The sequence below is a fragment of the Hemiscyllium ocellatum genome, chromosome 7, assembly GCF_020745735.1.
Source record: "Hemiscyllium ocellatum isolate sHemOce1 chromosome 7, sHemOce1.pat.X.cur, whole genome shotgun sequence".
NCBI classification, from domain to species: Eukaryota; Metazoa; Chordata; class Chondrichthyes; order Orectolobiformes; family Hemiscylliidae; genus Hemiscyllium; species Hemiscyllium ocellatum.
Window position 1 is genome coordinate 96,260,540 of NC_083407.1, and position 27,517 is coordinate 96,288,056.

Below are 27,517 nucleotides of genomic sequence, written 5' to 3' on the forward strand. Positions count from 1 at the left end.
TCTGTACATTTTGTGCAATTTTCTTCAGATGCCGGGAGTGAGGGGCTGTTCTCCCCCTAGCCCCCATTCCCTTTTCTCAGTTCTGTATCCGCTAGGCGGCTCGGTAGTTGGGTGGTTAGCATTGCTGCCGCACTGGCGGTTAGAGGTTCGACTCCAACCTGGGGCTTGTTTGTGTGGAGTTTGCACATTGTCTACGTGGGATTTCTCCGGGTGCTCCCACAATCCAAAGCTATGTGGATTGGCCATGGTAAATTGCCTATAGTGTCCAGGTTAAGTGAAACGCAGGGTTACAGGGATGGAATAATGGCGTGGGGTCCGGGTGGGATGTCCTTCAGCGGGCCAGTGTGGACTGACTGGGCTGAATGGCCTGCATCCACACTGTAAGGATTCTACTTGAGTCCGCCTCAACAATCCCACATGGACCAACAGGACTATTGGTCACCGCCAATAACAACAGCCCGGGGGCTGTGTGTAATATAGATTGGCAGAAGATGAAAATTCCTGGGCCAGCGGGTGGGCTGTGAAGGGCGGGACACAACCGTGAAGCTCACGGGTTGCCGGGCGTAATTTCTCTATGTGCACTCCCTTTTGACACCTTGCAGATTTTACACCAATGCCAAGTTTTCCCAGTCCTCCCCATGATGACGAATCAATCCCATTAGTATCCATCAGCTTAGAAACATGAACGATAGAATCAGATTTGTAGGTGGTCTTTATGTCGAACTATTCCCAGAGTCTTCCGTGTGATGGGTCCGCGTTAGCAAGGTTCAAGTAACTGGGAAAACCGAAGGGACTAACGCAGATGACAGTATCAAATGATCCGTGGCTACCCTTAACGTACTCTGCAAGCAAGATAACTCTTGAGTGCAACTATTTTATTTGTTTCATATGCACTGTCTGCAAACAAATTTTAAAAAAACATTTTTTTTCTCTAAACACGCGAGTAGAGTTGATTAAAAAGCAGACCAGACAAGTTGAGAGATAAGGTGGAGCTTTCCCCTCCCTCTTATACACAGCCTCAGGGTAGAACATGACAAAGGGCCAAAATGAAAATGTCTTCAACTTTTTGTATTGGTCAGGGATGGGGATTGTTGCTATTTTCTTCCAAATCAGTGAGTTGACATTGATAAACTAGCAGCCCAGCCTCTCAGCCGTTAATGGGCCGTCCACTTCTCCGTTTTAATTCCTACAGTTCGAACAGAACACGGTTTGAACTCAAATTCAAAAACACCATTCTCACACAGAATTGTTTTCGGTTGAATTGTTAGATTCGGGACGCCAACTGGGATCCTCGGGGACAATAATTCGGGTCAACACGCGAGAGAAGGTGATCCTTATCTTGTCAAACATTGTTGGTTTTTCTGATTGCGTGTGTGTGGGGGGGGCAGCGGAGCCCCTAAACTCACGGTAAACTGTTAAAATACCGAATGGCTGTGAAATTTTGTCAGTCACCGCTGTCTCTTGCCACTGTTGTGTGTGTGTGTGTGTGTGTGTGGACAGACATTGCTTGAGTTCACACCGCAGCGATTCATTCACGTCTTTTCAACCTTTTTTTTGTTGTTTCTAGCTATTTGCGCCCGTCTGACCGTTCAGTTTCCAATGTTAGTGCAAAGTTCTACAACCCGGGCGTGATGTTCCTATGACAACCTGCATTTTCGCCCCTAAAAATGACTGTTTGCAAGCGGCTAAATAATATCCGTTACACTTGTCGCGGCCTTTTTACTGCATTTCATGCCAAACCTTGAACATTTAGATGGAGTCACCAGTCAAACACCGCACCCAGCACCTTTGCTCAAACATCAGTGCTGCTCCCTCCACAGTTCTGGGAAGTTTGCAAATACTTCCTGGGTTACGAAGAGAAATCCAATCGGCGAGTGCCGGAGGATTTTGCAAAGGACCCACCTTTTATGGGTTATTTTGTCGCTGGGTTTGCATAAATGTGTAAAGCGGGGTACTGGCGTTCAGACCGCCTGGCTGCCTCTCAGCACCTCACCCCTCAGCAGGTTTCCACCCCATTATAGCTTTGAATTAAAGATCATCCTATTTCCACCTTAGTGTGTGTGTGTGTTGGGATGGGTGGGAGGTAGTTACAAAAAGAAACGAAGATTAACGTATTGCCTGGCAGTGTAAGAGACCCGTCCCGTCAAAGCGAAAGGGAGCACGCTACAGAGGTGAGTGGATGAGTACCGTTTTGCAACGAACTAGCGAGAGGGAGAGAAGGCAATACATTGTATGGGGGTGAAATTCACAGCCCCCCCGGTAAACCAGAGCAAGACCCAATGTCAGGTTTAACCGGTGTGTTCTATAGCACAGAAAATCTTACTGCCTTATTCACCCTGCTCCTCAGTCTTGTCTCACCGTCGAGTTTCCTGCGCTATTAAACGTACGAGTGTCTTCATTTTTATATGTTGTAACACGTAGAGAGCGGTATAATTTCATTGCAAGCATCTAATGGATTTGCAGAATAAACCATTACTGACAAAGTACTGTTCAAAATAATGATTGCGGCCACGTTAGATTTAAAAAAAAACCGTAAGCTATAAATCTGCCTTCAACTCTCTTTCTTACATCTGTATTTGAAATGCAAACACCGCCCCTCTGCACCTTCATACACCGCCTTTGGGTTTTGCATCCTTTGACCAGGCTGTCCTGGCCAAGGGCAGCTGAAATAGGCCATCCCCGGGTGACAAAGGATGGCCCGGCCGGTTCATTACAGCCGCATTAGCAACCCCCAGCGAGCCAGCAAGGCACTGGAAATAATTCATATGCAAATAAAGAGGCGCATTTATATGGCATCTCCCACTACCACCGCCATCAAATCTCTCCACAGCCAGTGAAGCACTTTAATAAGTGTGACGCAATATCAATTGGCATACTCCAAACTCCCACACACAACGTGACGGAGAACCGGTTCTGGTGATGCTAATATAGAGCTAAGTATTGGCCAGGGATAACTCGCCTGATCTTCTTCACTATGGGATCTTTTACATGTATCTAAGCGGGTTCTCGTTGGAAGCTGGGACTGGGCAGAGCTCCCTCATAGTTGAGAGTGTGTTGCTGGAAAAGCACAGCAGGTCAGGCAGCATCCGAGGAGCAGGGAAATCTGCCTGACCTGCTGTGATTTTCCAGCAACACGCTCTCAACTCTGACCTGCAGCATCAGCAGACCTCACTGTCTCCAGAGCTCCTTCATACCGATGCTGCCCTGGAGTGGCAGCCGAGATCTCTGGGCCCACTCGCAGAGGTGGGACTTGAACGCGGTAGCTATTTGGATTTGGAAGCCCGATGTTACCGGCGAGTCTGAGCCTGTACCGAGAACTCTCCAATATTATTTCTCCTCAACTTGCCCAGAGCCTTCTAACCATCCACAGGGTGATTCTGAAAATCAGATTTTGTTGTCTGGTAAAATGAAGTTATTGGATTCAAAACACTGTGAGGGCGGTACCTGTACTTAACTGGTGGGTAGTCACAAACGAGATCCTTCAACATTGATGGCAATTGTTGTGGCTGCGCCGGGTTACAGCGGTGGTAAAGCGAGCGGTGAACGTACACATTAAAATCGCATGCACTTTGCTAACATGTACTGTACTCAGGTCCTGTTCCTGAATTCCCCGCAGCGGGTCCGGAAATCAAGCGTTTTCAAACGGACCTTCCACTGAACCTATATTTTTTTTTCTAATCAACCTGTGCATTGCTCACCTCTGGAACAGGTGGGATTTGAACCCGGGACTCTCGGTCTCGGGGTAGGGACATGACCACTAACAAAAGCCCGACTTCAAACGAGCTTCGTAAATCACTTGGCAAAATGTGTTCAGCTGTTCATGTAAAAATTGAGTCAAAATCATTCGTATAATTGTTTCGGGAGGGAGAGAGAGTTGGAGGGATTTACATTCGGCTTCCCCACTGCCACCTGCAAGTTTGACTTGAAATAGGCGGAACTCTACGAATAATTTGCGCCAGATACGCTAACGAATGTTTAGGATTTATTTTGACATCTCCAACCTGCTTGCTGTCGATTATTGACCTAGATTGTGATTCTAGTTAGCAAAGAAAATTAAAGTTGTGGACCATACAGCCAACATTTGTAAAAGCTGACATTTAACTTGTAAATCTTGCTGGGTTTTTTTTTGATGTTATATAAACACGCCGATTTATCCTTTGCCTGGACGGCGGGTGTTCCGTTTTATGCTGTAATATTCATTCGCTTTATGGGCATGTCCATTTCAACATGTCCCTTCAGATTTCCCTTTATTCTCAGAAGTGTGTGAAGTTGCCCCCTCCGCGGCGGAGGGTTGGCAGAGCGCGGTGGTTGTACATCTGACTGATGTGCGGCTTTTCAGGATCAACTTGGGTTTAGTTGATCGCACGCTGTCGCCTTTAGGTAGGCATTGGGTTCAAATACAGCACTCCACAATCTAGCCGGACACACCGCTGCAGCACTGAGGGAATGCCGCACTGGTGAAGGTGCCATCTTTCGGTTCGGGGCACCAAATCAAAAGTAATGTTTGTGCTCTCATGTGGACGTAACACATCCCGCAGCATTACTTCGAAGGGGCAGCCCTCCTGCGGCGTCCTGGCCAATATTTATCTCTCAATTATCATCATTAAACAAGTGGTTATTATTCACATGGCTGTTTGTTGGAGCTTGCTGTCTACAAATTGATGCCAGATTTCCTAGCAATTACACTTCAGAAGCACCGCTACGGGAATGATGTAGAATGTCCTGAAAGACAGTATAGAAATGTAATTCCTTGTTGACGGGAAGTGATGTTTTTAAGCCTCATTCCCCAACATTACCACTAGAGGACGCCAGTTTCAAGCGGGCGTCGAGGATCAGAGGCGACTTTATCCTAAACTCAAAAATAACAATGTGACTTCAGGCCTTTAATCTGTATCGGTGCACTTCAAACCTCAAATAATTAAAAAGAAAACAGTTTCCGCATGATGGCTCAAAAAAAATCACCGAGAAAATAAACTGGACACTATCAGCGACTGGAGCAAACGTGCAGGAAAACCAATAAATAGGGGAATTCTACAATTAATAGTAAATAACTCAGACGAATTCGGGATACCATATTAATTAAGGTTCAAAGATTGGATAATGTGAAACAGTTGTGTGAAAATTCCAGCGCTAATAGGAACCATATTAGCACAGTGAGTGTTATCATGGAATCATTTTAGCGCACTTTCTGGGGTTTGAAAGACTGTCAAACATTTATTAAAATCAATTATTTAGTGATGTCAACCACTGGGTTTATTGGAAGCGGCTGATGGACAGTGTGTAGATGTGGGAATCTATTCACCTCAATGGCGGATTTAATTTCCTCACTTTGACCATCCAAAGAAGTTACCCCAAATCACACATCTGTCTGAGGGAAACTTAGTTTCAATATCTCGATAACAGTAAAAAAAAACCAAAAAATAACACATTTAAAATTTTACGTGTTACAAAACAAACCGAACAGCGCTGCCTGTTTAATCCATTTTATCAGTATGGAAACTCTTCAGTTTTCATTCAGCGGACTTGACCCCCACCCCCGTCCAGGCCATTAAATGGGGAAGGGTGATTGGGGAGTGGGGTTGGTTTTGGAGGGAGGGGTGCAATGCTTGCAGATTTCGGGGCATCACGAACTGACTCCCCAGCAGGTTGAGCAAGACCACTTGGTGTTTACCTGCCATTTCTCTGAGCCGACGTGACGCTGAGGTTGCCCCCGTATTTGTTGTAACTGAAAATGAGAATCTCAAACAATCAGACTGTAAGCAATGCCTTTCAATTATTGGTGAATGAGAATATAATCGAACGCGACGTTTCAGGTTCCCCCCTCATTCATTTGGACACCTTCATGGACAAGATTACGAATTGACATTTAGCAATATATTTCACTATCTCCACAGGGCTTGGTGCCGTGACATATTCACTCAGTGTTACGATGTGATGGATTTATAGAAAACACCAACAACAAAATGGCTAAGGTACATCCCAATCTTGGCACGATCTATCTTTTGTTTTTCTGGGTTAACTTCTCAACAAGTCTCAAAACGGTCATAATTAACAAAGAATTAAGAGAAAGAAATGCGGATATCGAAAATCAGAAGCAACAAAAAAAACCCTGCAGAAATTGCTGGAGAAACTCAACCGGTCTGGCAGCATCTGTGGAGATAAGAACAGTCAACAGTTCCATTTCAGTGATCCTTCGTCAGAATTTAAGGGGAGAATCGTCCACAGATGCAGCGCTGGCCTAGTGGATCACTTACCAATAACTCCGACCTCAAAAGCCACTCGTGCTGAAATTCTAAGCAAATTAATCTGCATTTGACCGCAGTAGAGGCTAAGTGAAACGGTCATAACTTCTTCTTAAAACGTGCCTTATTTCAATGTCCCTTGTTGTGATTCGCTGCCGATTGCAATACCTGGTCATCTCTTCTCTTTTTGACAACTTTCCATTAGTGCAGGGGAAGCCGAAGTGGTGCCCGTTTAAACATTTGTCGCAGGAATGTGGCGGTCTCACAAGTCAAAGCCCACTTCAACGTTGCGCTTGAGAGATCAAGAATACAGATTGGGAAAGCACGATTACAGTTACCGCTTTAAACTGCATCACTGCATCCAGCGCAAGTGCATTTGAACCTTCTGGGTCCGATCACAATCATTCAGTCACAGGTGGAATTTCAGACGATTACGGAGTGGACGCCGTCTTAATCTTGGTTATTCTACATTTCGTAATTTTAATATTTTCCATCTGGCATCTTTTGTGCCAGTGCACGTTTTACTCTGAAAATATACACATGCGCATAAAATGAGTACCAGTTGGACGAATTTGATTGATTCACAACCTTTTTTTCCAGACACAACGTCGATTAGAACAGATCGGAGGACACTTTCTAAATATTATTGCGAATTTTCAGTTTGAAGATGTGCTTTAATAATGCACATTCCTGTCACAGCACCATGACAGAGCTGGACCGCAAAGGGAAAGGCCAACTAAAATTGACATCCGGACAGGTACATCGCCAGAACATTGGTTCGGTATTAACAACTGAATAGGTTGGTGCTTTGGGTTTTGGGATGTAGTATTAAGGGATAATCATATTGATTGCTGCATGAATTTTTCAATCCGTGTTGATCATGGCCTTCACTCAGCAAAAACGCTTCACACCGGTGAGATAGGTCAAGCTTCACATCGCCGGGTGATTCATTGTGATAATACCGTGCAATGCAAACGGCAATAATAGTCTATAAAACGATCATCAAAAAGACTGCACGGCTATGAACATTTCAATATATTAACAATTAGAATGTATTGAAAAAAAGTTGATCTCCTTTACCTATATAAAAAAAGTGAAATGTTTAAGTTGTTTGAAACTTCACATGTATCAGATGTTGGTAGCCCTCGAGTTTTAGACAGCAGTGGGTCATTTCGATCCGGACACTTGCTGCATTTTCGACACTGCGGGAGCACCAATCAGGACACTGCCTTCACTCCCGACTTTTGTCGGATCACTTGGTGGTGTTTTATGTCTGGCAGCGGAAGGGTTGGTTCAGGAGCAAGAACAGTTGCTGGGAGCTAACCCCTTGTCACGTGCCTGTAGGCGTTTCAGAAGCACATTTCCCTCTGAGGAGGACTAGACACTTCCCTGGGGTACACTGACCCCAGTACTGTACACCATGCTGTGCAACTGCTTGTTGGGATCAGCACGGCCAGCTATACTGGGCCTGGCTTTTGGCCATAGTCCTTTGATTTGGAGACTACAATAGCAGAACAGTAGAGTAGGAGGCCGACTTTCTAATCACAGGGTTTAGTACCAGTTGTTCAGATACAGGGGCGAGACTGGCAAAATGTCTTTTTTTGACTGCATTATTTGGATACGGGCGTGAAATCTGGGCGGGCGTTTATTACCAATCCCTCTGTTGTACTTGAGACGCTGAGAGTGGACTTGGCTCCAGGAGGTGCTCCCACGTTGATGATTAGGCGGGAAGGGTGCTTGACTTGGAGAGGAGATGGTCCCCAGACCTCTGCTGCCTTGACTTTCTGCACGCGGGTGTGTGGAGGGTGATGTTGGGGGAAGACTTGAGCAGTTGCAGGTGGTAGATGGTACACACTGATGCTACCATGATGGTGGTGAAAGCTGGTTGGCTAAGTGATCAACTTGTTTTGGCATGGACGCTGATGAGATACTTTCGGGTTGTTGGAACCCCGGTCACCCAAATCGCGCAAGAATCTCAGCTGCCGGCCTTAGGTGACTTGGAAATTCTTCAGGGGAACCAGAGTGAGACACTCAAGACCGAGCGACTGATAACTGAAGCTGATGCCTTGGTCGTTGTCATTGTGCGAACCACCCCGTCGAGTTTCTCAGTGAGATGTCAGTGTGATGTGTAAGAATCCATCGGTCTTGGTGCAGTCAGCTTAGGTGTCCACTGCTAACCATTCCTGAATGCGTAAATTGAATTATAAATTGAATCACAGACTCGAATTGTAAAATCCTATTATCCGATTGTCCTTCCTGTTCCCCGTATTTTCTTCTGGGTTTGGACTGGGTTCTCAGGTTGAACCAGAGGCCGGGCGGGCATAATGAACAAATTGACTGGTCACCTCACCCCACCCCCTTTCCACGCACACCGTTATCCTAAAAATCAGTTAATTTTAAAGGAAAACAGACAGCTCACTATCGCGACTGATAAAGGAGCCCTCCAGTCATCCCCAAATCAATTAAACCCCAGGGGTCAGGACTAAACGTCGTTCGCTTCTTCCAATGTCAGAGCCATGTACCAATAGAGTTGCGACACAGATCTTCAAACGGCGGGTGGTAAACTGGACAGTGGAATCATAGATAGGCGCATAAGTATGTATGCGCATTTTTGAAACGTTGATATAAGCAGTTCAACAAAAGATATTGGAATCTGGAAAGTAAAACCCACATTGGTTAAATATACTCTGGGGATTTTTTTTAGCTGAAGAGTCAGGTTAATTACAGACCGTTTCTTTTCCTATCTGATTTCTAAGTGGATTGTATGTAAATCCCAACTCAAGTATTTGAAACTTTGACCGAAATCTGTCCTGTCAGACAGGTTGCCCGTCAGTCTCTTACAGCCTCAATATGTCATAGGAATCGAAGGGAGCAGATTAATTCCGAGATTCTGCAGTTAACACAATTGAAATATCGAACAATATAGCGTGGGGAATTGCTCTGTTCCATCTGCACGCTATTAAAGCGTTCGATACTCAATGTGCAGTGAATTAAATTGTCAATGCGGGAGCCACATGCCATTACAAATACAGTGAGTCAGAACCCCATAGACACGCTCAAATATCGAGTGACTTGTTCAGGTTCCAGTCCATTCAAAGGTAGGTGCAGAAAGCAGTTACCCAAGCTTTTTACATTCAAAGATATACACAAGGTGCATGCATATATGTACAAATGCTTTTAGATTTATGAATCTGCTCCTGCACAGATAGAGTCAAAGACATATTCACTGGCTAAACATGCAGACATATCCAATTAACACACACCTCCGAGATTTACTGAAGCACACAATTACAAAGATGCACAGCAGCATAATTAAACATGCAGACCCAGACATAGATAATCAGACGTATAATAGATATGCAGACTCAGATGCCTAATTCATTGTGACACTACGTCGGACATACAGACACGCACATGCAAAGCAGACAGAACACCTATGCCCCGCCGCCACACCCACACGCTGTCAGACAGTTCCCCATACGCACTCACACCCACGCCCTCCCTCCGCCCCCCACGATATCGAACACACATCCATACGCTGTCACTCACGTCCATAAGCAGTCACACCCACATGCAGTCAGGCAGCCACCTTCCCCGCAAACACACACACGCAGTCAGCCTCTCGAGGGATTGTGACAAAAATAAGTCTATGCAACTAAATTAATTGATTTCGACCCTGTGCTCAGTTGTTACCCTGTCGCTGTGTTCTCTTGCACATGCGAATTCCACATGTTTCGACCGCATTAACTAGTATTTTTCCCCTTGGCAATATTTCATTTTTGTTTGACCTGTGGTGTAACGCCGCATCGAGAACAGGGATTAATTCGTTTCTTTTTATCACTTTGTTGACTTTATAATAATTTATGGACCAAATGATTCAACTTTTCGTTTCAATCAGAAGCAGATTGCAAGTGAAACTCAGAGCAGCAGCAAAGTGAGAGGCTATGTCCCTTTGTCTTCAGAGTTACCTGACAGATCATAAAAGCCTTTCTCAGAGACCTGGGCAGTCAGACAGTTCACAACAGACCCTAGCCATCTGCGTATAAGAGTCCATCTCATGTTCACGCTACCGTTCCTGTTACTTTGCATGCTGTAGCTGCGGTGACACGAAAACTCCCTGTAGCCCCCTCCCCAAGCTTATGCAATGTCCTCATAAAAGTTAAAAATCACACAACACCAGGTTATAGTCCAACAGGTTTAATTGGAAGCACACTAGCTTTCGGAGCGACGCTCCTTCATCTTCCAGGATCCTCCTAAAAGGAATGTAACTACAGTTTAAAACCCGCTAGCGGAATGCGCGACCCCCACCCTTTCTCCGGCTTGATGGCTTATTTTTTCACGAGCTTATGTTTTCCTGCAAAGGCCTGCGGGATCTCAATTTAAGTTAAACCTGTTTGACGGGAACAATTTAGACTTTTCTCTCGTAACGACCGACTTTTCCATCAGCTCGTTCCCACGCACGGCGCCGCCCACAGCCTCTTGCGTGAAGATTGTGAGAGGTGGTGCTGGCAATGTTCAGCAGGACAGCCAGCATCCAGAAAGGAGGACTCCAACAAATGTCTCTGGTCTGAATCAAACAGCCAGTGTTCATCAGGCACTGCTAACAGGCTGAACAAATCCTCCGGTGTGTGAACTTAAAATCCCGGACATACCGGAATATGAAAACCGGACAGCAGTACGGATAAATCATTTTTGAAAAGGACAATTTATTCTCCCCACAACTTTACTCAATACAGATGTTCGGGCCATTGCAATTCGTCGTTCCAACGCTTTGAGGAAGGACAGAATTCTCTTTCACAGAATTCCTCCAGTTCTGAGGAAAGCTTACTCCGTCCGAAGTGTTAACTCTGATTTCTTTGCAAAGATGCTGCCAGACCTGCTGCGCTTTTCCAGCAATTTCTGTTTTTGGTTTGGGAAAAAAACACTTTGATTTTCTTTGGTCTCATTTAGTCGATTTGTTTTACGGAATTTGTCAAAACGTTTTTAATAATGCGACTTTATTTGAAACGATTATTAAATACGTGACATAACACAGACTGTGTTCGTTCCCCCCCAGAGCCGGAGTTACACCAGGGTTTCTCCATAACTTATTTCCAGGAGCTGACGATCCTGTGAAGGCTGTTTTCCTAACAATGACCCGGCTCTCCTGGTTAAAAACCGTTCTTTTAACGTTCTTTTAAATCTGACTGTGGCGCAGTCGGTGAAATACAGAACAAAAAAAAGTACGTACAAAATCAATAGAACCTTCGATACAGTGCAGAAACAGGGTATACGTGAGAGAGGAAACAAAAACAATTTAGCATTCGACTCAACGGTGGGCCGAACAGTAAATGACAAACGACTTCAAAGCCTCGACCCAATTTTGTTTTACAGGCGAAGTGAAATCTGGAATATTTATAAAGTACGTTTTCTTGATGTGCAGGCAAATATCCAGCCCAGTGAGAGAGAAAAAATTAAGTGAAAGGTTGTGGAAAAATGCGGCTGTCTTCCATTCGGCATCTTTTCCCTCGCAGTCCCAACCGCACCTCTCTGCAAATAAGCAATTTGTGTGGTGGGGTTTGGGTATCCTTTAGTGAAGAGATTGCTACGACTGGACCTTAAATATTACATTGCAAAGTCAAACCGTTCGGTTCAAGTATTATTTAGCTGTCAACGTTGCCAAAGCAAATTAAAGTGTACTTGAAACTAAATAGATCATAATATTAACCACAGCCTGGACAGAGCGACAATGAGCGAGAGAGAGCGACAGAGAGAGAGAGAGACAGAGCAAGAGAAAGACAGTGAGTTTAGATAGCTTGGGACCTTTGGGGTCAATTGTGAGAGGTTCTGGAGTTTTGCACTATCTTCAATGGAGTTAGGCCGCGCAGGCGCAGTGACGCCCAGGGCGCTGGGAAGCAGCAGCTGGTACCCGGGAGTGACGTCACCGCACGATGCTGGGGAAGTTCCAAACACCACTAATCCCACTTTATCCAAGAAAGACGGGCTGTCAGATCTGCAAAGGAACAAAAAGGCACGAAAGACAAAGTAGATGGCTTTAAATACGTTTCAATGAGTATTTCTTTTACAAGCCAAAGTAATTAATCCCTCATTTGAAAAGAACAACTTCATTGGTTTAATTCGCCCAGAGTTGCAGAATCAAATTGGTTAACTGCAGCCCAGCGGATAATTGCTAAAAGCGAAGCTTCCCATTTGCAGCCTTCATCGCTGCATGGTTTAGGCAGCTGGGCTACAAGAAAGGTGCCCAAGAAACTACAACAAAGACAACTTGATAGTGTTTATAAACAAGGGGAAACTACTCCCACTGGTAGGAAGGTAACCAGAAATCATATACTTAACAGGCAATAAAACCAGAAGGGAAGATGACGAGTATTTTTGGTCAATTAAAGAATTGTAATTTAGAATATATGTTTGAAATGATTCTGGAAGCTGAAACATTGGTAAATTTCAAAAGAAAATTGGTTACATTTTCAAAATGGAAATTCAAAACGGGATTGTGTGGAAAAGCCGTGGGAATGGGATTATTTGAACAGCCCTTTCAAAGGCTGTGGACACAGTGGACTAAATGCCCCCGAAGTGTTTTATGCTTCTAAGAATATATGCTTTGAACAGTGAGAGACAGCAGAATGCACATTGCTGGTTCCATTTACCCCTCAACTAAGTAAAACAGAGCTCTAAATGCATGTGCTAAAGCCCTCCACAACAGTGGCCAAGGGTAACTTAGAATATAATGCCTGCAAAGATCAACTTGACTTCTGCCTCAATACTAACACTGAATTCTAAACTCAAGTCTCAAAATGTTTCTAGATGGTCTAGCCACCTGGGTGCAAAATTGGCTCGAAGGTAGAAGTTAGAGGGGGTGGTGGTGGAGGATTGATTTTTGGGGGCTGGTTGCCTGTGACCAACAGTGTGCCGCAAGGGTCAGTGCTGGGTCCAAATGATTTGGATGGGAATGCTTTGATGCCACCAAGATTGGTGGTGTAGTGGACAGCGAATGAGACTATCTCGGAGTACAATGGGGCCTTGATCAGATGGGCCAATGGGCCGAGGAGTGGCAAATGGAGATTAATTTAGATAAATATTTTGTAATGAAAATCAGAGCAGGGTTTACACAGTTAATTGCAGGAACCTGGGGAATGCTGCTTAACAAATAAACCTTAGAGTGAAGGTTCATACTTCATGGAGTCACAAACTGACAGGATAGAGAAGAAAGCATTTGGTGTACTTGCCTTTATTGAGTGCATTGAGTGTAAGAGTTGGAATGTCACGTTGCGGGTTACAGGACATTGTTCAGGCCACTTTTAGAAGACTGTGTTTAATTCCGATCTTGCTGCTATTGGAAAGGTGTTGTTAAATTTGAAAGAGTTCAGAAAAGATTTACAAGAATATTGCGAGGGTTGGAGGGTTTGAGCTATGTGGAGAAGCAGACTAGGCTGGGGCTGTTTTCCCTGGAGCATCGGAGGCTGAAGTCACCTTATTTTATAAAATCGTGGATAAAGTGAATAGCCTAGGTCTTTTCTCCAGAGTAGGGGAGTCAAAAACTAGACGGCATAGGTTTAAAGTGAGAGGGAAAAGATTTAAAAGAGACTCAAAGGGCAACTTTTTCATACAGAGGGTAGTGCGTACATGGAAAGAACTGTCAGAGAAAGTGGTAGAGGTTGGTACATTTAAAAGACATCTGGATGGTTGCATGAATAGGATGGGTTTAAAAGGGATATGGGCCAAATGCTGGCAAACAGAACTAGACTAATTTCGGATATCTGGTCAGCTTGGACGAGTTTGACCGAAGAGTCATGTCGGCGCTGTACAGCTCGATAACTCTATGACCTTGCTGCTCCGATTAGCTCTTTAAAATCCTCAAATTTAAAATTCAACTTTGTGTTGTAACTCCTTAGTGTTCTCAGCTCTTTCATTTTTGTAACGACGTCTCCAAATCTCACTGCCATTTGCGGACCTTAACATTTTCAACCCTGTCCACTTGTGCAACCACATTTGCCTTTGTCCAATCACCGATGGCCTTGTTTACATTACATTAGATTCCCTACAGTGTGGAAACAGGCCCTTCGGCCCAACCAGTCCACACCGACCCTCCGAAAAGCAACCCACCCAGACCCATTTCCCTCTGACTAATGCACCTAACACTATGGGCAATTTAGCACGGCCAATTCACCTGACCTGCACATCTTTGTGACTGTGGGAGGAAACACGGGGAGAATGTGTAAACCCCACACAGACAGTCGCCGGAGGCTGGAATCGAACCTGGGACCCTGGTGCTGGTACTCTAAGACCAGACTGACACTCCACTGCTAAACTTGTCACAGACCTGGATTCTTTCAAGCCCTTTCTTAAAACCTGCATTTTACTTCGTTGTTAATCACCTCAAGTAATATAACCTTCTTCGAATTTCCCTGATTGCATTAATTTGAGGCAAAATTGGATGTGTTTTTTTCTGCCCGTGTTAAAGATACTGTTCTCGTTCAGCTCAAATGGAATCTCACTGAGTCGGAAAGTAGTGGGTTCAAAGTGCACTCTATAAACCTTTGCGGTGTTGTACGTTAGTTGAGTCATTGACGGATGCCGTGCCTTTTCTTTGAGGTGGATATTAACGGTCCCACTGCGCTATTAGTTTGAAGAAGAGCAGGGGAGATCTCCCCAGTTGAAAGTGAGGACTGCAGATCCTGGAGATCAGAGCTGATGATATGTTGCTGGAAAAGCGCAGCGGATCAGGCAGCATCCAAGGAGCAGGAGAATCGACGTTTCGGGCATAAGCCCTTCTTCTGAAGAAGGGCTCATGCCTGAAACGTCGATTCTCCTGCTCCTTTGATGCTGCCTGACCTGCTGCGCTTTTCCAGCAACACATTTTCAGCTCAATTTGTCCCCAGTTCCCTGGCCAATATCTCCCCAAGCCCCAACTAAAACAAATGACGTGGTCTTAATCACATCGCTGTTTGTGGGAGCTGGCTGTGTGCAAATTGGAATCCCTCCGTCATAAGAGTGATGGCACTTCCAAAATGACTTAATTGCTGATAAAACAAAAAAAAACGGGTTAGAGCATTCTAATGAGTGGAAGGGGCTTCACCCACGCAAGTCTGGTCTAACACAATTTATCTCCCAGTATTGAGGGCGGTCTAGCACAGTGTGGTACAGTTTTACGCTGAACTCGAGATGGCCGGAAGGCTGGCCCTCGGGATTTAACGCCACTGACTTCCACCGTTGTGTGGTGGTTCACACTCAGCAGCGCGGCCGGGAGGAGAGATGACCAGCTTCTGGCCGAGCTGACTTGTTTGCTGAGACACAATGTGCCCCCAGCATCCCTCCCCCTCTCCCCCCCCCCCCCCCACCCACCCAAATTTGCTCACTGACATCTTGCACTAAGAGTCGTGCACCTGCAAGAAATTTGGGTTGCTTGGGGGTTGCAGGTAGAGTGCACACTCCACACTAGAAAGCCATGCTGTGGGATTGCAGGAGAGGTTGGGTTCCATCCTCAGGGAGGCCGCTGTTAGGGGCCGTCTTGAAACATTCAGTTCGGTTAACCTCTACCCGGCCAGCGACCCTGATGAACTCTGCTTCTCCCTCCACAGACTTTACTCCAAGAGCCTTTCCAGCCCATTGAACTCACCGCTGGTGTTCCAGACTGCATCCTGCTTGCTGTGATCGCCTCTCTGCAGGCACTGCTCCAGGTAAGCCTTGGGCTCACAGCCGGACACCAGGATTTCTCGGAGCAGGGCGATGTAGGCAATCGCCAGCCGCAGAGTGTCGATCTTGGACAAGCGCTTCTCGTACGGGAAGGTCGGGACGTGACACCGGAGCTGCTCGAAGGCGGAGTTGATGCTCAGCATCCGTTTCCTCTCCCGAATATTGGCCGCGTACCTCTGCGCCTTGTAGGGGTGGGCAGGGAGGTGCCGGCACTGGCGGCGTTTCCGGGAGTGCGGCTCCTCCGAGCAGGAGCTGTCCTCGCCGGCACCGCCCTCGATTTGCAAAGACTGCAGGTCCAGGTCCAGCAAGGCGAATTGCGCCTCGGGGAAGGCGGGCTGGCAGGGGTAGGGCGACCACGGAGAGAGCTGGTCACTGACCGGAGGACATTCCAAACTCAGGCCGTCCCATTGCTGAGCGTGTGAGTCCAACTGACCCCAGAAAGCCAGCTCCCCGGCCGCATCCTGGTCGAAGTCCAGCAGGCAATCGTCCATGGCCCGAGCTGCCTGGCGAACTGAACCCGGGGAGGATGCACACGGACAGTGCGGGCTGCATCACCAAGCGCCCATGTTAAATAGCTGCTTGCCGCGCCGCGGGGACACCTTCCTCCTTGTTCTGCCCATCTCAGAGAAGGAGCTGATGAGGAGGTGCTCATGGGCGCTCTCCCATTGCCCGCCAACATCTCGGGTAGATGGGGTAACTCCAGGAACAATGCAGTGGCCCATTCTCCTGTGGCAGGTCACGCACACCCAGCCCCTTGACTCGCCTCCCACACAGACCCTGATGCTTACAGATGGCATAAAGTGTTTATCTTTTCAGCCTTGTTTCGGTGACAATTGACTATTTCAGCAGCGAGACTTATAACAGACATATTGCCGACTTCAATTAGTTTGTAACGTCGACTGTCAGAAACACATGATGATGAAGAATAATGAGGCGGTGGAGAGGAAGGGAGGTGGGGGAGAGAGGGGATACTTGAGTTGCCTTCTACCTACACTGTCCTAGCCAGAGTTAATAGGCAATTAGCAACAGAAGACGGGAAAATGCAGTCAAGCCAGCGAGAGACTGGACTGTAACCCATCCGAACAAAGCAAAACTCAAAAGAACTGCGGATACTGGAAATCAGAAATTGCTGGTAATTCTCAACAGGTCTGGCAGCATCTCTGGCGAGGAGGGACCCTTCTTCAGCATTTCTGTTTTTAAAACCCATTCGAGCCCTGTGCAGGTGTCTGAACAAACCTCGCACAACTTGGTAGAAAACTGATCGCATCATCTTTGGTAAATACAGCAAGAATTATGCAATCACAACACTATAAGATGGAATAGGTCGTGGAACAAGAGACTTCCACCGTCCGCCCAGTTTCACTAACTTATTGCGGTACGTCAACCATATAAGTTAAAAAAAACATTATTCGGAATCTTATCTCACTAAATCAAATTGGTGAACACACCTAACAGAGCACCGATAATTTGCTGGCTGGGGCTGGCTGGAGTTGTGAAGAGCTGGCACGGATAGACCGGCCCTCCGTCTGTGTTGTAAAAGAGATCTGTTTCTAACAGGAACAAAACTCAACTAGTTGGTGTCCGAGAAATTATTAAAAGATGAACCTGAAACGATGCAGGCCTGTATTTTGAATGTCCGAATTAACCTTTTGCCTGAATTCTGGCATTGCCATTTTCACGAGGGACTCCAGCAATAACCATGTTTTAAGGTTTTGCTAATACCATTCAACAAACTCACTCGAAATAGCCATCCGGATATGGCAGTTCGCATTTTCAGTCTCTTTCGCCTTTCCGGTGTCAGTGAAGGCACCGGCTAACGCCAATGTAATGTAACTATTGTATGTAAGGTAACTAACCACGTAATACATTTCCACTCGATGGTAAATCATTTGTGATCTCACATTGCAGGAAGCCCAGGAAGCAGAAATAAAGGAAAACTGCGAGGGAAACAAGCAACGCTGCTTTAAAAAACGTGATTAGTAATTCAACAAGTGTCCTGGTTCTGACAGTGCTGAGATCTCTGCCCGCTCACCGTCAGCTCCACTCCAGCTCTGCCCTGAACTACAGAACATTGGGCATTCAGAGAGGGGTCATCATGAAATCCTGCAGCGCGCCCCCCCAACTAAAAGATTTTCTAATGCTCGATAAATTGGGCCTCAATTGGTAAATAATTTATGTATGCTTTAAAAATATTTTAAAACATTTAAAGCAATGAGAGGGGCTTGTGGTTGCAGTAATAGTGTCCACCCTGCACCTTGAATGATGTTGTTGACCACCCCTCACATTGTAGTGTTGTAGTGATAGTGTTCCACCCACCACATCTTGTGGTACAGTGTTGGTGTCCGCCCAATACCCTCTTCTCAGTGATAGTGTTCCCCCCACAGCACCTGGTGTTGCAGTAATAGTGCTCCCCCACACACCTTGGGGTATCATGTTGATGTTCCCCCCACCACACTCATCCTGTGGTTCAGTGATAGACTCCTCCTCACCGCCCCCCTACCCCTCCCACGTTGTCACCCAGTGATAACTTTCCTACTTCTAAGCCAAAGGGTGTGGGCCCAAGTCCCACCTCAGAATGTGCTGGGCTCAGAGATGTAACAAAACGCGTGCCAATACTCATCCAAAACAAGTTGATGACAACAAAACCAATAATTGTAATTCACAATTTAGTGTCTTTAGGTTGGAGACGTCACATGTATACCATAACAGGTCAGGCAGCGTCCGAGGAGCAGGAGAGTTGACGTTTCGGGCAAAAACCCTTCATCAAAAGCCCTTTTGTTCCTTGGATGCTGACTGACTTGCTGTGCTTTTCCAGCACCACACTCTCGACTCTAATCTCCAGCATTTGCAGTCCTCACTTTTGCCTGTATATCGTAACGCCGACAGTTTATATTATCACAATCTATTTAATAAATGTTGCTAAGTTACAGTGTCCCACCAGAAGCTGTTTAATCTATTTAAGATTTGGAGATGCCGGTGTTGGACTGGGGTGTACAAAGTTAAAAATCACACAACACCAGGTTATAGTCCAACAGGTTTAATTGGAAGCACTAGCTTTCGGAGCGCTGCTCCTTCATCAGGTGGTAGTGGAGGGCTCAATCCTAACACACAGAATTTATAGCAAACATTTACAGTGTGATGTAACTGAAATTATACATCGAAAAATTGATTGTCTGTTAGAATACCGTGATAATTTCACTTCTTTCATGTGTAAATCATAAAATGTTTTTTTCGTTACATTCTCGGGTTAGCTGTTAACAATGGTGATAGCTAGGCAATATGTTGAAGGTGTTAGCCCCCGTGGTCTCTGTCTATGCCATGATGTTTAGATTGATTCTAATCTAAAAAGCGAGATAACAGAGTTTTACACAAATTCATGCAGTTTTTGAGCAAAGTACAACTTAACCCTGCAAGTACAATTTCACCCACAAAATATATGTGTACACGTGGGTCTTTGTCTGTCTGTGTGTGTCTGTCTGGGTTGGGGGTTGTGAGTGTGAGAAAGCGTGTGTGTGTAGTGAGTGCAGAGTGCCTTAAGTCTGTGAGGGAGTGCATGTGTGAGTGTGGGAGTGTGTGTGTCTGTAAGGGTGTGTGTGGGTGTCTGTGTGTCCGTGTGTATGTGTATAGGAGTGCCTGTGTGTGTGTGTGTGTGTGTGTAGTGCAATGGTGGTCATCTGTAATGTGACATGAACCCAAAGTCCCGGTTGAGGCCCTCCCTACGGGTACGAAACTTAGCTATCAGCCTCTGCTCGGCCACTTTTCGCTGCTGCCTGTCCCGAAGTCCACCTTGGAGGTTGGTCACCCGAAGGTCCGGGGTTGAATGTCCTGGACCACTGAAGTGTCATTGATAGCCCGGATGGAGAAACTTTCTGGAAGGTTCCAGGCTTGTTTCTTTTTTAAAAATCTTCGATTTAGGTCAATACGGGAAAACGTGACACCTCTGCGCAAAATATACCGTGAATATGTGGATCAGAAGAGAATTAAAAATATGAAAATCGAACATTCAAATTATCATGCAATTTTACCAACAATCATTGACCATTAACCCTATATGTATCCTCAAGTTCACAAGAGAGCCGACGATTGAACTGGCCTTTATATACAATGTTACATAATGAATAGCTAATGAAGAGTTAATTATGTTTCTGTCCTGATAACTGCATTATATAGGGGTGTGCGTGTTTGGAAGGGGGAATCAAAGGGAGCTGTATGTATTTTGTACTAATGGTCACATATAAGTTGCGACTGAAGGAGTCGTGGAATAAAGATGGCGAAAACAAACCCCAATATAAATGATAAACTACAAAACAGGGAGGCAAACACATGGTCAAAAACGCCAAAAGTGGAACTCGAGAGAAGTTTAACAGAATTAAAACTCTGTGGACAAGCTGCTGGACAAATTCATTTCCTGTCCATCTCTAACTGCCCCTTGAATTGAGTGGCTGGCTATGTCATTTTTAATGGCAGTCAATTTGGGGTGGGTTTGGAGTCACATATAAACCAGACCGGGTAAAAAGGGCAGATTTCCTTCCCTAAAGGGTGTTAATGAACCATATGGGGTTTTACAATAAACCACAAATGGTATTCCGCTCTCTACCTCTGAGGCTAATTTTTCATTCTCAATGTATTTCTTGAATGAAAATGCCTGCAGCTGCCAGTTTATGAGGCTGAATTTTTGGAGTGCTAGTCTAATGCATGAAACTGCATCAATACTTCCGCGGAGGCCACTACCACCCGGTCCCAGTACCCCTCAACTCCCATTTCCCGTTTCTCTACAACTATTGTGACGACGCTGTGAATTTAAGAAGTTATTTCGTACTTTTGTTTTGAAGAGATTATGAGGCAGAGACACCAAGCAGTCCACCAAACCACTGGAGTAGACAGCTTGTGAGGCCTTGGGTGATGTTTAACAGCTTGAATGCGTGTGGCCAGTTCTCACAGATCAGGGTTTCAGGGGGTTTGATTTTTCAGTAACATCAGAAGCTGTTGGGGTCTCAATAGATTTGGAAGCTTCAGTGAATGTCTCTTGGCAGCTACTCTCTCTGAATGTTCTGGAAGTTTTTTTTCCTCCTGGATTGAAGAATTGCGTTTGAGAATCTGTGTCTGAATTTTCCACTTTGCCAAGGGGTATGTAATGGGATATTACTATATTGGGATAGTTAATTAATAGTAGTTGCTGTATCTCTTATTCTGTTAAGAACTCTGATTTACAGCATCCACAGTTCTTTCCGTTACAGTCATAGAGTCCTACAGCACAGAGACAGGCCCTTTGGCCCGAACCTGTCCATGCTGACCACAATGTCCATCAACGCTCAACCCATTTCTCTGCATTCGGCCCATTACAAAAAAAATAATTCTGTTAAGTTTTCCACTAGAGTTGTTATTCCAATTTCCTCTTTTTTTGGTTGTATTTTAACTACAATGTTTCAGTGAATTGTGGTATGCTTAACATGAAGTAGTTTGACTAGTCGCGTTGGATTTTCACATTCCCCTGCAAAAATAAGATAATTTAGGATCTAAGCTACCTTATTGAAATATTTTGAGGGGATCTGGTCTGATCCATAAAGCGATTTCTATGTTTGCTTATTGACATTGTGAATCTATTAACGCCCGTTTTTTTAGGGTCAAACCATCCAGTTATTGAAGAGCTCGGAGGCACCTGACATTGAAGTCAGGAAATCGAACCATGAAGCTCTAATTGCTCATGAAACCGGCACTGGGTTTCAGCACCATGCGCTGTCCTCTCGGTTGGCCGCTCCCATTGTCTGGAAGAATTCGGAACTGGCTCGCTGATCAGCCAATGTCGAACTTTATAAAGGTGGAAAGACACTCTTGAATCGGCTCTTTAAAACAAAAAAAAATCGACTAGCTTGCGCCCAATCGCTCGCCAGTGCTCTCCATAAATCTGCTCGCAACATAACCGAGTGTAGGTTTTACACATGCCCACAAAAGCACACGCACAGTTTCACTGAAATACGAGCCACTCAGCGTCCACATAGACTCGGGCTTGATTTTAGTAGTTTGTTTAATACAGTGTTTTGAGAGGGAACAGAGAAAGGTTGCTGAATATTGAGCCTAACCTATCTGAACGCTACTCCTTCTTTAGCACAAATTGGAACATTCTACAAGGATAAAAAACACACCAGGTTAGAGTCCAACAGGTTTAATTAATTGGAAGCACTAGCTTTCGGAGCGCCTCCTTCATTAGGCGGATGAAGGAGCAGTGCTCCGAAAGCCAGTGCTTCCAATTAATTAAACCTGTTGGACTATAACCTGGTGTGTGATTTTTAACTTTGTATAGCCCTGTCCAACACCAGCATCTCCAAATCATTCTACAAGGATGGTTGCTGTGGAAGAATATTCCTAATTGGAGCATTGTGGTTCTCTGAGGATGCAGGGACCTCTACCTGCACAACCTGTACATCTTGTGAGACCCTGAAGTCTAGAATATTCCTGCTTTTTTCATTCAGATTTGCATCAAGCACTCAGCAAACACAGAATGCAATTGCGCAATGTCCTGAATCCCCATACAATTGCCCCATAATCTATCACTGAGAAAGTAACCATAGAATCCAATAGATTGTTGATAATAATTCCAACATTAATAATATAGAACAACGTTGACTGCTTAGTATGTTGGCATTACCGAAATCTTACAGACACAAAGTCCATTTTCCCATTAGATATTGAAAGTTATTGCCATTATTGAGTATCCTTGGCACACTTGCAGAAAGTTTCGATTCTGCTTACCTTTGAGATCAGAAGATTTGGGATGCAATAACTTTGGGGCACATTCAGGGCAGATCCACATTAACATTGAAAAGCAGGATAACAGAATAGGTACATTGGTATGACAAATATGTGTAATGCAGCCTACCCCAACCTAAACTTTCATGAAGATTCTTAATCAAAATCTGTTTCATTGAACCTACTGAAGAAAATTCAGTGAAGAAATCTTTCCCAATTATTGAGGACGGATCATTATAATGAAAATGAATTGGTTTCTATGAAACAGAAATTACATATATGAAGCAATTGAACAATTAATTCATCGATAAACGAACCTCCCAGCAGTCATCAGTAGTATCCTTCCATCTATATTGGTTGATAGACAAGCAACAATTCCATTTGGATAGATGCTTGCTTGCTGATGGCAGAAGAAACCAATTCATGAAACGCAGAATTCAGCATAAGTGCCATTGGACTGTGGTTCATGAGACCAGAGCTGAAGACTTTCACCACCAGATTGGTGTTCATGGACCAGTGCCATGGAAACTGAGATAGGGCTCCAGATGCCAGCCAACAGCCAGGAGTCCCAGATGGACAGAAGGCAGTGAGACTCGCTTGTTGAATATGTCTAAAGTAGTTAATGCCAATACATTCACTCACTAAATTAGATTAGGTTAATAAATTTGATTTTGTATCAAAGCAGACAAGTCTTGTCGAATTCATTTTGATCAGACCTTAAAGAAGCTGTTAGGCACTTTCAGCCAAACAATACACCTTGTTATTCTACTATATTTAGATTGAGGTGGAGAGAGCCTTCCTTATAGTGGAGGCTGTTGAAGGCATGTGCAGATCAAAGGACCATATTTGGTTAGAGAACCCACACATACTGAGTGTCCCACCCAGCTACAGCCTTGACCTCTTTATTCCAAATTCACAGGTTTGGGGATCACAGGTAGGATGGAGGTGGGTGGACAGGCATATCTGGAGTGTCCCAAAAGGGCACATCTTGAGGGGCTGTATGTGGCTCCTTATCTGAATGAATGTCTGTTGGCATCACTCCATCACCTTGAGAGGAAGAGTCGAACAGTGTGGTGTTGGAAAAGCACAGCAGGTCAGGCAGCATCTGAGGTGCAGGAAAATCGATGTTTCGGGCATAAGCTCTTCATTAACAATGTGAGCCCACATTCCTGATGAAGGGCTTATGAAACATCGATTGTTCTGCTCCTCGGATGCTGCCTGACCTGCTGTGCTTTTCCAGCACCACACCTTTCAACTCTGAACTCCAGCATCTGCAGTCCTCACTTTCTCCTCTCAACTCTCAACTAGAGCTGGTCCCTCATTGCCCTGTTGCCTTACCATTGATGCTGAGAGCTAATGACCAAAGCAATTAGCTGAAGGTCTGTGTACAATTCCAGCAGTTACTGATGGTCCTGCTGGATGTGATTTTCCATGGGGGCAGCCACTGACCTGTTCATGGATACAGCCACATTCATGTATGCTGAGCCAGCCAGCACAGTATGGATAACATTTGTGGACTCCTTCAACCTATGATTTAATTTGACTATTGCCTCCAACTAACCTTCCAGCTGCTTCCAGTTCTCTGCATTTTTACAAGTTAATAATGACCAACATGAAAGGATCATCTCTACCCATGGCTGGGCAAGTGCCCAAGCTCCTGCAATCCTCTGAGTGACCTGGGGCATTACTTCCTTGGCCATTTGTGGAGACATGTCAGTGATATTTGCAGCAAAATGTGCTCCTGAATCTAATCTCAATAAAGTACCCACCCTCTACTGATCTTTTCCTCTCTTCCCTCCTATCCTGTAGCTATTGTGGTACCACTGACATGACTCTGACTGAATTCCTCCATCACCATCACCAGTATCCAAAACAGAAAACTGATTAGCAAGTGCAATTGTTTCAGTGGACTCCTGTTGTGCCTGCTTGTTTTCTTTGACTGCTGGGTGGACACCTGTTCCCTATTTGTTTGCATACTCCTTACTTGAAGTGTGACCACCTTCCTAAACAGGTTAACTATGTAGTTCTCTGCCCACAGATGCAACATAGTGACCCCAGCTGCAATCTGAATTCTGAAACCCAGAACTTGAGTTTGTGCAGATGGGGGGACTTCCTGCAGATGTGTTTGTGTGGGGCATATGGTGCATCCATAACTTCCCACATATCACAGGCTATACATTCCACATTTTTGAGCTGCCCTGCCATAATTTAAATTTACAGATTATTTATTGAAAGTCAAATAGCTTACCAGTTACTCAGCAACCAGTTCCTTCTGCTGAACAAAGCTATGGTATGCTTTGTTTTAGTTCAAGAACGGTGGCTATCAAACTATTCAATTGCCTTTAAAAAAAAATCAAGAAAAGACAGGCTTCCTATATTATCAAACCACATCAATGTTTGATTACCATCACAAAATGAATCAAATTGCAATGCTTCTGCTTAATAACATTGCACAGATTAACAGTAGGTAGAAGGTCATGGTTAACTTAATGACCACTTGGAAAAAGAGACAGCAGTCATTTTGCAGGACATTTCATGGTTTGAACTAGGACCTATCCCCAGAACTTATTCTACTCTCCGTTTTATAGTTCTAAACGTTAAAATAAATAATTTTATGTTAGTTAACACGAGGCTCAGTCACAGGAGTGAGTGATCCATATAACCTGCTGTATAGAAAGCACAAAATGTTAATGGTTAATACTTGATCTAACTGACACAAATTGAATGGTGAAGTAGATCTTGATTGAGTCTCAATCTCTTTTCCATCTTATCAAACACAGAAGATGTATATGTTTGGCAGCTGCAATTGAGAAAAAAGACAAAGGTAATCAAATATTCTGGTCCAGAATAACAGTTAAGATTACAGCATTGTGGTCTGCAGTGTGAGTTGCAGAAAACCTCAGGAGAAGAAATCTGCTTTGACAACTTAGAATTTAAAAATACCAAATACTCCTATAGTTTCCTTATGTTTGATCCTCTCTCAGTTTGCAGGCAAGCTTTGTGTTAGTGATGTATCATCTCCTTTGTTCATGATGGCTGGGATCCAATTTAAGTACGTCACACGCCCAATGTCTTCTTCCACTTCCTCAAAGAAGAGACCAAGGAGTGGTTTGGGATCACTTTGAGTATTTGTTATTCATCTTTTATTGCAGTGAGGCTAGAACGATCAGTGTTTTGGGCTTATTCCAGACATAAGCGGATAATTAGGACTGACTCTTCAGTGCTGTTGAGAGTACTCCACAGTCAAAGGTGTTGCCTTTCAAATGTAGCATTAAAACGAGACCCTGTTCAGCATCTTAGATCAAACAAAAGATGTAGTGGCACTGTTCAACATAAATCAGGGAAGTTCTCTCTATGTTCTGACCTATGCTCATGTCCCAAATAATTTGATCAGTAACAAACACTGGTTAACCTCTTTGTTGCTTGTGGGATCTTCTGTGCACAAATTGGCTGCCATGGCTCCTTATATTTCAAAAGTGACCACACTTTGGAACTATTTAATGCTACTTTGGGACAGCATGCAATACTGAAAGATGACAGCATGAAAGATGCTCTTTAAATATTGGTTTTTTCTTCGTTCCACCATCTGATAATGAGGAACATTCTTTCTGAGACCCAAATTCCCTTTTGCACTTCAAGTGTTTTACTTGACTTTTGTTGCAATGGCCGAATGAAAGCAAGTTACATTTAAGATAGCGGACTTATTATTAATGTGTATTTAAATAGGATATGAATATACATTTGAATGGAAACAATGCCAGTATTAATTGAGCTTTGGAAAAAAGTTAGTAGTGAGGGTAGATCAGTGACAGCGTTTGACTCAATAGCACTATCTAAACTGAATGCCATAAAATTCAGCCCGAGTTTTTCCTTCGCCACTTATCCCATCTCCCAAAACAGAAAGTTTTACATGTGAAACTACTAACAAATAATTCATTCTGCTATTTTTCTATGAGTTCAAAAGTGTTCTTTCTTTTGTGAGAATTTAAACAAGGAAACCCATTAATAGAGTTGCATCATGGTTATGTTATAGGAGAAATGCCACTAAGGCAACTGAGAGAAAATAAATAAAATTGATTAATATATTTGAAGTTAAAAAAGTCTAATTAATAACATTGAAACCACCAGATCATTGTAAAATCCCATTTGGTTCATTGCTGTCCTTCAGCGCAGGGAATAAAAGATAGGCGCAGCAGTGGGCCATTCGGCCCTTTGAGCCTGCTCTGCCATTTAACATGATCCTGGTTGATCATCAAGCTCAACTAATCTGGCCCTCCCATTTCTCCATATTTCTTGATCCTGAGAGCTACAAGAGCTATATCTACCTCTTTACCAAAGATTCGTAATGTTTTGGCCTCAAGCACTTCCAGTGGCAATGAATTCCACAGGCTTACCACTCTCTGTGTGAAAAACATTTCTCTTCATCTCAGACCAGTAAGGTTTATCCCTTATCCTTAAACTATAATCCCTGGTTCTGGACCCTCCCTCCATTGGAAACATCCTTCCTCCATCTAATCTATCTATTCTTGTTAGAATGTTGTAGGTTTCTAACCTCAGAATTTGTGGTCCTTACTTGTTTGGATCTATATGTGACTCCAGACCTATAGCAATATAAATTACTCTGAAATGTCAGAGCAACCTATTCAGTTCAATGGTAATTAGGGATTGCCAATAAATGCTGATTTTGCAAAACAAACTCACTTTGCAATATCTAGTTCCATCAGCATCTTTGCAGGCTATTGCTCCCAGTTTTGAATGGGCATAACATTATCTGGTGTAATTTGAAGCATTATGAACACTAGTGGTGAAATACAGTGCACTGGTGTGATATCAAA